The 14,809-nt window shown below is 36.6% G+C and overlaps 1 long non-coding RNA gene across 1 annotated transcript; it reads left to right on the top strand.

The window, feature by feature from the left end:
* Positions 1-7,059: 7,059 nt before the first annotated feature.
* On the top strand, positions 7,060-11,125 carry LOC310641797. The gene is made up of 3 exons (XR_014492777.1): positions 7,060-7,158; positions 8,112-8,382; positions 10,584-11,125. It is a non-coding gene; the product is annotated as an uncharacterized lncRNA (long non-coding RNA).
* Positions 11,126-14,809: the final 3,684 nt, after the last annotated feature.

Raw genomic sequence — 14,809 nt, 5'->3', positions numbered from 1 at the left:
TATGAAGGGTTATTTTATGGCTTCACAGGATTTCTTGGCTTCATGAGCCGAGATCATATAGGGGTGTTGAAACTGTAGATACATTTTTCTTTTTGGTATAATATATAGCTTCTGTTCTCCTTATTTTGTTCACTTTTTTTCAATCCTAGCTTAATCTGTTGCTTATGTCTCTTTAGCTTTGTCTACAATTATGACTACAGCCTTGATCTATTTGTTCTAATTTCTTGGTTTCCCCCCCCCTCTCTCTTTGTGATTCTGTGGATGGGTTCACCTGTCAATTTATGGTTAATTAAATAAACCACAGATGTCAAGGTTGACAAAACATGCTAAATTGAAACCAAACCAAACACTTTTGGGGTATAGTGTGAGGTGTGAACTGATGTCTGACACTGCTGCTGTCGATGTGCACAAATGAACATCAAGGAAGCAAGTCTTCGTTCCTCAGCTAGTATCTAGAAAGCAAAGAAAACATTTGACAGTCTCAGAAATACACCTGAGTATATCCTTTAATATTTGTTTTTGAACATTACTGGAAAATTGAAAGCAGTATATAGTACTTAGCAAACTTTGCTAACAAAGGTTATTTGGACTGGTCCCAAATACAAGGTGCACATGTGCACCTGCATGTGCATACTGTAAAATATCCATGTTCTAGATAGTTTTAGGGCAGCTTGGGCTTTGAGTAATTTACAAATCAATGGACTCTTTTGCTATTTATGTATACAGGTAGTCCTCAACTTTCAATTCATTTAGTGACTGTTTGAAGTTACAACAGCACTGGAAAAAGTGACTTATGACAATTTTTCACGCTGATGACCATTGTAGTATTCCCACGGTCAAATGATTTACATGCAGATGCTTGACAACTGACTCTCATGTATGATGGTTGTAGTGTGCCTGAGTCATGTGATTGATTCCCTTTTGCGACTTTCTAACAAGCAAAGTCAATGGGGTACCAGATTCACTTAACAACCATGTTACTCAGTGATTTGCTTAACAAATGTGGCAAGAAAAGTTGTAAAATGGGGCAAAACTCTCTCGACAAATTTCTCACTTAACAACATATATTTTGGGCTCAATTGTGGTTGTAAGATGAGGACTACTACTTGTATTATGCTTTGATTAGTTTTGCATTTATGTGAGTTTAGAAACTTAGTACTTGGAAGAACTTTGATTGGAAAATAGCCTCCTCAGCAGATGGGGTTTCATCTCTTAAAAGAACAAATTATATGTTCTACTTTTTAAAAGAGAAAAAAAGAAAATTTTTGTTTTTCTAAAAAAATTTCCCCAATGATTTAAAATATATTCCTTGGAAAATAGACTATCATTTCTATCCAACATGATGGCAACTGGCAGAAGGTGTGATGGCTGGATCAGAGATTGCTCCGCTCTAGAGCTGCTTGTCTAGAGCTGCTTGCTTTGATCTTCTGCTGCCCTGGAGAGCTTTATCACAGAAATTGAGAAACTCCTGATTCTGCCTTATGTCTCGCTCAGTTCTGTAGGAGATTCAGGATTTAAACTTTTGCCAAGCCTTCACCTGGAATTAAATCTCCATTAGCCCAGTCTCTGATAACTGTTGGTTAAAAGAGGCAATAAATATTTCATACTTGACTGTGTTGCATTCCTTGCTGTGTTTATTAAATGGAATTTCTCATAATTCTAGTTATTCATTTAAATAGGTCAGGACTTGGCTGTGATTTAAACAGACCACTGAGGAAATAGCCATGGTTAAACATTGTAACAATATGGATTATTAATTTAATTGGCCGGCTATTACTTGTTTTGACTCTGTGCTAACACATTTAGTTCAGTCTCCAGTGGCCTATAAACCACAAAGGTCATGACTCCAACATTCACAAGAGCATGAAAAAGAGAATCAGGACTGAGATTATGAGAGAAAATAGAGGAACAGTGTGAGAAAAAAAGAGTGGGAAAGACCAGGGGCTTGCTGGAGGCTGTGCAGGGCAAAGCAGGGTTTATTTAACATCTGAGCAATAATATCTCCCTCTAAACCATGGGTGTCAAACTCGCCACGTCACGTGACGTGTCGCAACATATTGCAATTCTTTTTGCATTGCCAGCAATGGGGTGGGCGTGGTTTCGGTATGATGAAACCGGCCCACAGGCCAGTAGTTTGACACCCCTGCTTGTTCTGTTCCAGCCTGTGACCAGCCCTGTTGGAATGTCAGGGACAACCCCTTTTTATACACAATAGGTTGGAACTAATCCAACCAAATTTATTTGCAAAAGCTAAACGAAAAAGTTCAAACAAAAGTTAAACAAATACAGACCAAGACTTTATCAGAAGCTCTTCAAATGGTTGCCTTCAGCAACCAGCACCTCCCACACATTCCCTTTTTAAACAGCAGTCTCAAGGCGTGGCTTCTCATTGCCTTCTCCCGAGTTGCCTCATTGCTTTCCTTTGCTCAGTTCTGCTGGATTGCCTCCTGCTCCTAGCGTCCCTGAACAGAGCCAGCTGTGGATCGTCTTCTTCCAATCTTTCAGGCTCACACAGCTGGGTCTGAGGAGGAACAAGACAGGAGGGGCCTGGCTGAGAGTTCTGCGGTACATCAGAACCTTTCTCTTACACCAAAGGGTCTCCAAACCCTTCCTTCTCCTCCTCTTCAGAATTGTCCGACTCAGCTGCCGAATCCACAGGCTGATGCTGAATCACAACACTGCTCTAAACCATTGTCCTAAGTGCAGTTGCTTTCAATCAGTATCTTTCTAAGGCGATTTGTCTCTTTTCTTGGATATAATGACATGAACCCTATCCAAATAATCCATATTGCTCTTATTTTATTTTACTTTTCTCTTAGTTAATGTTAAATAGGATATGCAATGCAAACTGTCCTCAGTCAGCTAAGTTAGTCATAAATGAATTAAGAAGTTGGTTTTCTCATCTTTCTTTTTTTCATAGCATCTTTGCTGAAAATCACTTTTGGATGCTACTTAGAGACAGTGAGGTGAAAAGTGTATTTTCCAAGGTACATAACAATGGAAGCAAAATAAGAGGTAGAGCAAGAAAAAGTGTAAACCCTTTTCAACACAACAAAAGCAAGTCACACCATTGACTGCTTGCACAAAAGAGACCAGTTGTTCCTAGCTTTCCTTGCTGAAAACATACCTATTGACTGTAAACTTGTTCAACTCATCAGGAAAATTGTGTGGCTAAAATATGGAAGTGTCATCTCTATGTACTATGTCTTTCTTGAGCCATCACAATTAAACTAGAAAGTTGTCAAGAAGGCAAAAACCCAACTGAACCAACCAACTAACAAAACATAAGTTCTCATATAATCAGAATGGGGAAGCTGTAATCTTGTATAAATTTAAACAATAGTTTCTTAGTTATTTGAAAAATAACAGATATAATCTCCTTATTTCAACCAAATAGAGAACTAAGATAGGAAGAACATTTTAGTGATAAAAATATGTTTGTAGATTTGTATAACAATATGTTCTGGAGAGGTCTCAAAAAGTCTATGTATATAAAATCATCTGGATTGAGATCCCCCTTAAATCATCTGGAATGAGATTCCCCCTTAAATCAACACTGTTGGCATTCCGTGAGCCTTGGAAGAGCTGGTTATTCTCCTAGACCTTGCATTTGGATGGATGGAGCAAGTAGTGGGAAATGGGATGTGGTTTTGTTTTGTTTTTTAATTGAGACTGGATCCCATCTTGTTTTGTTCTGTATTGTGTTTTTATTGTTTATTATACTGTGAGCTGCAAAGAGACGGTTTGGACTCAGTGCTGAATTGAATTGAATTGAATTGAATTATATTAAATGGTAAAATTTCTATTCTGCTTCTGGTTGTTCAATTAGCATATAGCATATGTGCAAACAATCACTTTATACTCACATTGCAGTTTCCATCAAAATATTAAGACTTGGATATGCAATTCCAAATGACAGCCTGTACAAATGGAAAATACTTCCTCATCATTATTGCCCTATTTTTCAACAAATGAGCCTAATAGCAATTCACTTTAAACACCAATTCAGCCATATTGTTTTTAATATAAAGAGTTCTCTTGTTATTTAACGAGATTAAATAAAATAATCGTGTTTGGGAATCAAAGTGATAAAATGTCTGTTATATTTCTTCCACTTTGAACCACAACATAATTTATATTGATCTAAAATCTGCTACTGGTTACCTTAAAATTGGTGACCTTTCAGATAATAGCAACTCTTTCCCCTTAAATTAATATATAACGAATAAATAAATGAATATTTTGAAGACAACTAAATAATAGTATTTCAAAATGAATGAATGTAACTTCTTATGAGTAGAATATGCAGCCATGTATCTCACATAGGATTGAAACAATGGTGTTTTTTCAAAATGTAGGTATCTATTTTCATATCTGAAAAACAGTTAAATGGGGTGGAAGTGGAATCCTCAGTTCTGACTGTTTTTCAAGTCATAAAATTCTGGAATTCTATACTTTAGGACAAACATCTGGGTTAGTCTAATCTAGAAGCAAAATCCATAAAAAGTTGGATTCAAGTCTAGAATAACCTTATAGAATAACCCAACCATTTTCTGCTTCTACCTATCATACTCTTTTCTGCAATATTCAACTCCCTTGAACATTTCTGGATATAGAATTCAGATTTAGATACTGGCCATTGTTTGCCTTAAAGCTTTCAATTCTTGGTGCCTTGGTGGAGCAGTGGGCTAATGCCTCCTTAAGTAACACCAGCTGCCTGCAATTAGCGCAGGTTCGCGTCCTACCAGGCTGAAGGTTGACTCAGCCTTCCATCCTTCTGAGGTAGGTAAAATGAGGACCCAGATTGTTGGGGGCAATAAGCTGACTTTGTAATAATGCCGCTTGTAAAGCCCTAATAAGCAGGCATATACATAGAATGAAGGCTATTGCTAAGCAAATTGATTTGTGCTTTAGATTGTAAGCCGCCCTGAGTCTTCGGAGAAGGGCAGAATATAAATGGGATTAAAAAAAACAAAAACTCTTCTCTCATCATATCTAAATTACAGAATTAAGAATAAAACAATGCAGTCTTTTGTTGATGAAAACAGTTTGGAAAGCTTCTTGAGAATCATTCTCAGAGCCATCATATCACATCTCTACATTCCTGGTGAATGAAGATACATATTGAGGTAATTTCACTTATTCCTTTGATTTACATGTTAAAAGAGTTTAACATGAGCTTTCCTTATGTTCTCCAAGAGGACCAAGTAACCTGAACTTCATCTTTCCCTTAATTTGCAGCTCCTAAAACATTGTGCAATCAAGGAGCTAAAAGTCATCCATCATAAGAATCTTAAAGATATTGTGTAAGCCTTAAAATAGGCTAAACAAAACGTGAAAGGAAAGGAATCTGCATACTTCTAATGCCACTATCACCTTTCCAGATACTAGCATTGTATTACCTGTCAAATTTTAAGAACTGTCTCCAACTCTGAAAGATTGCCCAGCTGTGTTTTTTAGCAAAGAAATTCATAAGAAAAGCTGTCACTATGGCCACAAACAATGAAACTTACATTTCAGTATATTTTAAATATACAAATTTTGCATGCTTTTCTGGCTACTTCAGGATAGTTGAAGATTTGAGTTTGCTATTATTTATTTACTTATTTTATTAAATGTATTTGTTTAAATATATAGTCATTGCATAGAAAATCTCCCTATTCACACCCACAAGTCGCTCTTGCCTGCCTTTCATTTCTGAGAGTATGTTTAACATTCAAAGTCTTTTACACTAAGTGAAATCAGAACAAAATATGATAATTAATCCACTGTGCATTCAAGGGTTCAGGTTTCAGCAGCAGATGGGAAAAGTTGTGGATCATAACCCCATGCAATATTTGACAGAATATCAGTCAAATATAGTTCATACATCTTCATGTTTCTGTCAGTCTCTCTTATCTAAAGTTAATTTAAAGTGACAAGAACCATGTTAATACTTTTCAAAGGGTGATGCAAAGTTTTACAATCATCCCCTTAAACTAATATATATTCACACTCATGCAGTGGTCACACTGGATCTGGCCTCCTCCTCCTTCTTCTCCCTGAAAAAAATAATGAAGAGAAAAATTTAAGTCAGTTCTGGACATTGGAACATAGCAGAACCAAACTTCAACCTGATCTCCCTCCTGATTGGGCCTCTGATCTTTGTGAAAATGGGGTTGTTCTTATTTCTGTAAGTGGCCTTAGGATTTGACTAAAGCCTATGGTTTTGCTTTGAGTTTCTTTCCTTTTCTCTACTCCTTCTTTCAAATGAATATTATAGGGTAGTTATCTTTCATTTTCTGTCTTAATGAGTTAAAGCACTCAGTTTTGAGTCTTATTTTGGTCAGTGAGATTTGCCTCCAAATGTGCATTATACTAAAGACTTAAAATTTGTACCCATCTTCACTGAATGAGGGTAAATTGTACTTGTTGCGATAAAGGATAATTGTTATCCTTTTCTCACACAGTTTTATGAACAAACCATACTCCCCACAGATTATGCCAATACTCGCATCTCTTTTTCCAAATCTAATTTGCATATATTATTCAAAATGCAACTGTGGGTAGACTAACCTAGTTCACCTCTGTCCTAAGCCATATAGTAGTTTATTTGTTTTGATTTAGCATTATGTTTGAACTGTACCACCATTGGATGATGTTGCATTATTTGGGCTTTTAAAGAATCCCATACTTTTATTTAAAATCTTCCCTCTTTGTGATTTCTCTTTAAAACTGCTACTTGAATGATGGCTTATTAAGAATGTCCTAAAGTTGCTTAGTTCTTGTTTTCTATTATAAGATGACTTTATTGACCGATACACTTTTTATTTATTAATTTATATATTTATCACATTGGATACCAACTTAACTATTGAAGTAACTCCATGCAGCTTACATGTCAAGGGTGAAAAAAAGGGATGGTGGTATTGACACAATTGGTTGGCAGTGATTTCATCTGGCTTGTTACGAAAGGATGATAATTCCATGTTAGAAATAATACAAAACAAAATGGATAATAATGCACAGGCACACAGGACAACCAAGTCAAAACAATCATTAAAAAACAACAGGAATAGAGGGGTATCAAGGAGTATCTAGGGGAAGATCACTTTACCCCAGGATCTGCTGGAGGAGCCAACAGGAGCATACAGACCTCAAGGGGATGTTGTTCTTCAGGTACAGCTATAGCATCTGTCATCTAATTGTAATAATAAGAATTCTGCAATTAAAAATGAACAAACTGAGATGAGAAAGCCAATAACTAATTACCTTTGGTGTAAGACTAGAATAATCAAGGAACAAAAAAAGGGAGCTTAATTAATAATTAAGTCCATAATGGCAATCGTAACAATGAGTAGTAGACACTGCAAATAAAAGGGTGATTTTTTTTGTTTTGTCTATTCAGACTTTGAATAAATGTTATAGAAAACATTTTCTGTGGTTGGATAATGCAAGTATATGGGGTTTTCAGTGTGAAACAACTGCTTAATTCTTCTCTGGCTGAATGAAATAAATCAGTGCCTCAGAACTTCGACGACCCCCGTGGGGAAGCATCTGCAGCACATAGGATCATGTGAAAGAAAATGGTTTTGTATGCACATGCATCTGGTTGTATACACAAGGGCCTTGTGTGCAAGCTTGATGAAAATAAGTTTCATTTTGTTCTTGGCATTTATTTCAAGAAAATAACATAGGACCCCAAGTTTAAATCACCACAAATGCTATTGAACTCCATGGCTGACTTTTGAGTAAACATGATGAGGGATTGGATTTGATCTGACTAAGTCTGGTTCAAAATCAGTCAAGAAATGAATATTGAACAAATTATGAAACAGCTGAAAATAAAACAATCCACTGAACTGAGAATAAAAGCAGTTCATAAAATATTGTATATTGCGTGTGTTAATAGCTATGTAAGATTGTTCTATGAAAATACATTCTATGTGATGAAAACTTGAAATCTATTTGACAAACACACTGGAAAAATAAAATAAAAAGTTTGCTTTATCAAGTGACATTTGTGGCTTGAATAAAAATAGCTGATCAAACCATAACATGTCCTCACTATCATAGCTTCTTGTAAGCTGATTTATATCATTGGAATTATTTTACTTTCTATGTCTATGAAGGGACGCGGTGGCTCAATGGGTTAGGACGCTGAGCTTGTCGATCAGATGGTTGGCAGTTTGGCGGTTCAAATCCCAAGTGCTGCGTAACAGAGTGTGCGCCTGTTACTTGTCCCAGTTTCTGCCAACCTAGCAGTTCGAAAGCACATAAAAATGCAAGTCATGCCGACCACATGACCATGGAGACGTCCTCGGCCAAGCACTGGCTCTTCGGCTTTGAAATGGAGATGAGCACCGGTCCCTAGAGTTGGAAACGACTAGCACACATATGCGGGTGAACCTTTACCTTTATGTCTATGATAGTTACTTCTGCTGCTTGCAATTCAGAGTGTTTGCTTAGTTGTTTACAAATATCACAAAATAAAACTGTTTTGGGATTGGCATGCATTTAAATTAAGAAGCAAATAGCTATTGTACTGTATAGCTTTCATTTAAAAATAAATTTTAGTTGAGTGTTAGTAAAAGCGCATAAATATAATGTGAGTGATATAAATTTATGTCACTTCAGACAGTGATTCATGCTGTAATCTTCTCACAGCTTTACTACTGCAATGTGGAGCTATTCTTGAAGACAACATGACTATGGCACAGTTTAACATTCCCCCACTCCCCCACTCCTGTTCACTACATCTACATAAAAGTACTGGATATCTTGTTAGTTTGAGGTCTGGTATCACCAATGTGCTGATAACAACAACAACAACAAAGTTGGAAGGTAGGAAACCTTCCTGCTCAGGCAGGAAACCCTATACCATTTCAGACAAATGGCTGTCCAGTCTCTCCTTAAAAACTTCCAGTGTTGGAGCATTCACCACTTCTGGAGGCAGGTTGTTCCACTGGTTAATTGTTCTAACTGTCAGGAAGTTTCTTCTTAGTTCTAGGTTGCCTTCTCCTTGATTAGTTTCTATCCATTGCTTCTTGTCCTGCTTTCAGGTGCTTTGGAGAATAGTTTGATTCCCTCTTCTTTGTGGCAGCCCCTAAGATATTGGAACACTGCTATCATGTCACCCCTCGTCCTTCTCTTCATTAAACTAGACATACCCAATTTCAGCAACTGTTCCTTATATGTTTTAGCCTTCAGTCCCCTAATCATTCTTGTTGCTCTTCTCTGTACTCTTTCTAGAGTCTCAATATCTTTTTTACATCATGGTGACCTAAACTAGATGTAGTATTCCAAGTGTGGCCTTACCAAGGCATTGTAAAGTGGCATTAATACTTCACGCGATCTTGATTCTATCCCTCTGTTAATGCACCCTAGTACTGTGTTGGCTTTTTTGACAGCTGCAGCACACTGCTGGCTCATATTTAAGTGATTGTCCATTAGAACTCCAAGATCCCTCTTACAGTTACTACTATTGAGCATATACAACCTATACTATACCTGTCCACCTTACCTTTTTCACCATTGAATTTCATTTTGTTAGATAGCGCCCAAGTTCAAGTCTGTCAAGATACTTCTGTATCTTAAGCCTGTCTTCTGGAGTGTTGGCTATTCCTGCCAGCTTGGTGTCATCTGCAAATTTAATGAGTTCCCCATCTATCCCCTTGTCCAAATTGTTGATGAAGATGTTGAAGAGCACTGGGCCCAGAACAGAGCCCAGGGGCACCCCACTACACACTTCCCTTCATGTAGATGCAATTCCATTAAGGACCACATGCTGAGTACAGCCGGTCAGCCAGCTACAAATCCATCTGGTGGTGATGCTGCCTAACCCACATTTTTCTATCTTACCAAGTAGCAGGTTGTGATCTACTTTATCAAATGCCTTACTGAAGTCCAAGTAAATTATATCCACAGCATTCCTCCGGTCCACTAATTTTGTCACTTGGTCAAAGAATGCAATAAGATTTGTCTAGCATGATCTGTTTTTGACAAACTCATGTTGGCTTTTAGTGATGACTTTGTTTGCCTCTAGGTGTTCACTGATTCATTGTTTGATTATCTTTTCCAGAATCTTCTCAGGTATTGAGGTCAGGCTGATAGGTCTGTAATTTCCTGGATTCATTTTTCCCCCTTTTTTGAAGATGGGAACTACATCAGCTCTTTTCCAATCCTCTAGTAGTTCCCCAGTGCTCCAGGATCTTTGAAAAATATAGTTCGGTGGTTCTGAGATCACATCTGCCAATTCCTTGAGAACCTTGGGGTGTAATCCATCTGGTCCTGGTGATTTGAACTTGTCTAGACTGGGCAGGTGCTCACTTACCATTTTCTTGCCTATTTTAACTTGTGTTTCTAATCTGTTTTTATAGTACTGTTTTTGATAGGTTGTACTGTTTTTTTCCCTTTGTGTAAAGACAGATGCAAAAAATGAGTTAAATAGTTCTGCTTTCTCCCTGTTGCTTGTCACCTTCTTGTCACTTTCCCCCACTAATGGACCAATCATTTTCTTAACTTTTTTCTTGTTTTTTACATGTTGAAAGAACCTCTTTTTTGTTATTTCTTGTTTATATTGTTATTTTTGTTTTCTATTCCAGACCATCCAACTAATGCTACAAGAGTCTTGTTTCAGTGGCTGAAAAATGCATAGATCTGGATGGAAAAGAAAAGATTAAGCTCAATTCTGAGAAGACTGAGTGGCCATGGATATTTGGGTTCCTTAATCCTGGGCAATTTCTGTATAATTTTTGAATAGTGTGACTTTTTCCCATTTATATCAGGTCCATAATCTAGGGGTCATCTTGTGTGTTAAACTAATTGGTGAATGTGATTTATGATGTGTAATTAAGGGAGGGAATTCTGTATGATATGATGTTAAGGGGAGGAGAATTCAGATTCTGGCATCCATCCATGAGTGCCGATGCTTCGTTCTCATTATTGTAGACTTTTTAGAATAAACAATCATGCAATGTTCTTTGATCTGTCTCATTAGTCGGAACCATGACAATGTGTTTATAATGTCAAGATGCTTACTATGGAGAACACAAAAAGCTATGTTCTATGAACCCAAATACAATGTTATAGAAATCTGTTATGCATAATGATTGCTTTTAAAGTCTCAATATTATGTCCAGCTAGATAAAAATATCTGAGGAAGCTAGAATGCAATTTTGAAAATTTGAAATTAACCAAAAGCTTTTCAAAATTTGTACATGTATTTGATAGATGCTCTTAATCTCATTGTCCTTTTAAAAAGATTTTTTTTTAGGAAAAAAACACTTATTACTTCTATTTTTAGTTTACAATGTTTCTTTTTATTCATACCAAACTCTCCACAATAGAAAGATTAAAACATTCCCCTGGGTAGAATTTTTTAAAAAGAGACAGCAAAACCAAATATAATAAACTTTAATCAATAGCATCGTATAGCTATAAATTTAAACTATTTGCCAAACAATTATTTATGATAAGAGTTTAATTTTATTTAAGATACTGTAATTAAAGCTTATTTTTTAATGAACTTCCATGCTTGAGATAAGATTCTTTAGTAAAGAGAGAAAAGAAAACAATTAGTATATCACAATGATTAAGCAATAGAAAAGGATGTGACAATCTGAAATATTAGTGACCTGGTTACTGGAGCAGGCTTCAAACTTATCTAGCAACCCTGAAAAAAGGACATGATTATTGAAACATTTATGCACTATTTTCTCTGGGTTACTTTGCTACACTACATAGGCATTGCTCAGGCTTAAAAACTCCTTGTTATTCACCTATGTAAAGGTGTCCATCACTGTGTTTGTTTGTTTTTGCTTACCGGTAGATGTATGCAAAATAAATAATGCACTACTTGACTACAGCAGCAATTGCCAGAAATGATTTCGTACAATGTGGCAAAAACTTTAAAAAAAAGAATGCTAGTCAAAGAAATGATAGGAAATAAATTGCTCCTGTATTCAGTTCTTCCTTTGTGTCATGCAGGACACTTTAGAAAAGAGCTACAGCCTTAGGACCAGAGTAACCCAAACCCCATTAAACATGCATAGGGAGGTTTTCCCAGCCTGCGGTGCTGGGAGTTACATGCCAAGACTCTGTTAACAACAGTAATTGTGCATATAATTTCCTTTGTGTTGCCCTGAAAACTCCCCCATCACACAATTAAGAACCAACCTTACGTTACCCACCACCTATTATCATTTTATTTTATGTCCAGGCAGTAAAATATACAAAGATCATTCCTGCTTTCTTACATTTGTCTTCTGTGGCATGATATTGGCAAAGAATGAGCAAATCAGATAAAAGACAGGCCAGACCCAAGGGTCATTAAATACTCTGTAGCAGTGAGTTAGACTGTGGCACAATAAATTCTCCTTGTATATTACTCTATAATATCCAAATTAAAATATGCTTACTGCCAAAATACCAGCCAGTATGTAATACATTTACAAGACAATTAAACATCGTCTGGAATAGGATGAGATACAATAGATCACAAAAGCACAAAGCACACTTAAATATTCCCTATATATCTTTCTCCTTCCCCTTTGTCAAATTTTATTTTTCTGTGCAATCTTTTGTCTCTTTATGTTTGTCTTTTTGACCCTCTTTTAAAAATCTTGAACAACAGCAACAAAAATAGTATTACTGGCAGAAATGCTAACATAATTATGCTAACATAATTCACTTCAGAGAACCGGCTGATGCGCTAGCCTTTTTCCCAAGACCCAGAATGGATCACCAGAAGTGCATGGACGCCATTTCCGGAAGTCTGTTCTGAGCCGGGGAGACCTCCCAGGCCCAGAACGGCCCACTGGGAGTGCATGTCCCTGCAATTCCAGTGGGCCATTCTGGACTTGGGAGGGCCCCCCCAGCTCAGAATGGACTTTTGGAAGTGGCATCCATGCAGAGAACTAGTTGTTCAGGTATCTGAATCCCACCACTGCAATGTGGTGGTGTTAACACTGGGTCAGGAAATGAAGAAATGTGGTGATAGTTCTGAAATCTTCCACAGATATTCAGGCATACACATTGTTCTAACATACAAAGATTTTTCTTTCTTTCTCCATCTCCAGAATTGCATGATCAAAGAAGGGAAATGAAGATCAAAACTAGAAGGGCGTATCTATTTTACAAGTAGAAGTGAAAACTGAATTGTCCAACAAAAAAGCCAAATCATAACACATCGGAAACAATTATTTACAAAACAAAACATCTTACCAAGCTGTTTCTCTAGTGTAAGTTGTTCACTGAAACTGATATTCTCACTTCAAGCCATTTATATTGCAGCCTTTCCAATGCTTTTCAGATGAGTTGAGCTCCTCTCATCATAATACCATAACCACTATCCTATGATAACCTATTCTGGGTCTATAAATTATGTGAAGAATATCCAATGATATAAAAGCAATAAAATGATAAATAATAATACAAATCCAGAATTGAGAAGATAGCAACAGACAGCAATTGCTACCTCAGCAAAGAAGCAGAAGAAACAACGGACCACTTGGTTAGTGGTCACACAGGATTACTACAAACAACAGCCTGACAAAGTAGCAACAATGGTGCATTAGAATATTTGCAAGAAATACCATTTGCCTGCTGGGAAGAACTGGTGGGAGCATAAAATAGACAAACAGAATATGAAGAAGCTAAAGTGTTCTGGAACTTTAGAATTCAAACAGACAAGCACCTGCCAAACAATAACCCAGTTTTAACAATTGTTGATAAGAAACACAAAGTCTGGATGATAGACATGCTGTGCCTGAAGATTGCAGAAGAGAAAGAACTGTAGAAAATCGCATAATACAAAGATCTGTAAACAGTAGTTTACAGAATTTCCAAAATATCTGGAAAACCACTTAAGTATCATCAAAATCGCCACCACTCAATTGCAAAAGGCAGCTTTACTTGGAACAGTTTTCATCCAGCAATGCCATCAAACAACAAATTCTTGGGAAGAATTTGATAGTTGGATAAAAGTTATAAACCTGATCTAAATGTCTGGCTGACTGTGATGAACCATAATAATAATGTATTATAGTTTGTCTCTGTCAGCCAGATTTTTTGGTTGGCTTTAGTATTTTTATCCAGTTATTGTGCCCTTCTTCTATCCCAGATCCTGGGAAGGACTTGATAGGGGGATAAAAATGCCAAATCCAGATCACCTTGTGGCAACATGAGCAACCGACAATTTTAATAAATAAAAATAAACTTTTGGCTGACAGTGTGAACAACTATAACAATAAGCCTCCTGGCTACAGAAGTTTGTACCTCCCTCCCCTTCAAAATCCATGTTTGATAAATCACAAGGATTTGTCATGCAGTGTAATAAACCAAAACTAAATAAATGACATTTGACCAATGTAAACCTCAGTAAGTTTCATGGCTGATTAAATGTTCCACCCGAGTTTCCTATATTTAAATTTAACAGCTTATCTTCTACATTTCTGGTATCCTTCAAATGATTTGGACTACAATTCTCTTGAATCTGAATTCTGACTGGACTGATATGGTCAAAGTTCAAAACATCTGGACTAGGGATTTAATTATCTAGATATTAAAGTTGCTGAGCCTCTTTATTTATTTATTTTAATTCACCTGGACACTTCAGCCAATATTTTATGCCTGAGCAGTAATAGAAAATAATTACAGGATGAAAATATCTGTATTTTCTATTTCTTTTTGTAAAATTCCTAATTCATTATGGTTGAAAAACACCCAGGAAGCACAGTGACTCTCCTGCAATTAAAGAATGACATCTTTGAGTCATTTCCACCACTCCAAGTCCCAGTTTCCTACTGCTGCAGTTGCAAGATTTCTGTTT

Source organism: Vipera ursinii (assembly GCF_947247035.1).
Source record: "Vipera ursinii genome assembly, chromosome: 5".
NCBI classification, from domain to species: domain Eukaryota; kingdom Metazoa; phylum Chordata; class Lepidosauria; order Squamata; family Viperidae; genus Vipera; species Vipera ursinii.
The sequence above is the reverse complement of the archived record's forward strand: the minus strand, read 5'-3'. Positions and strand labels throughout refer to the sequence as shown.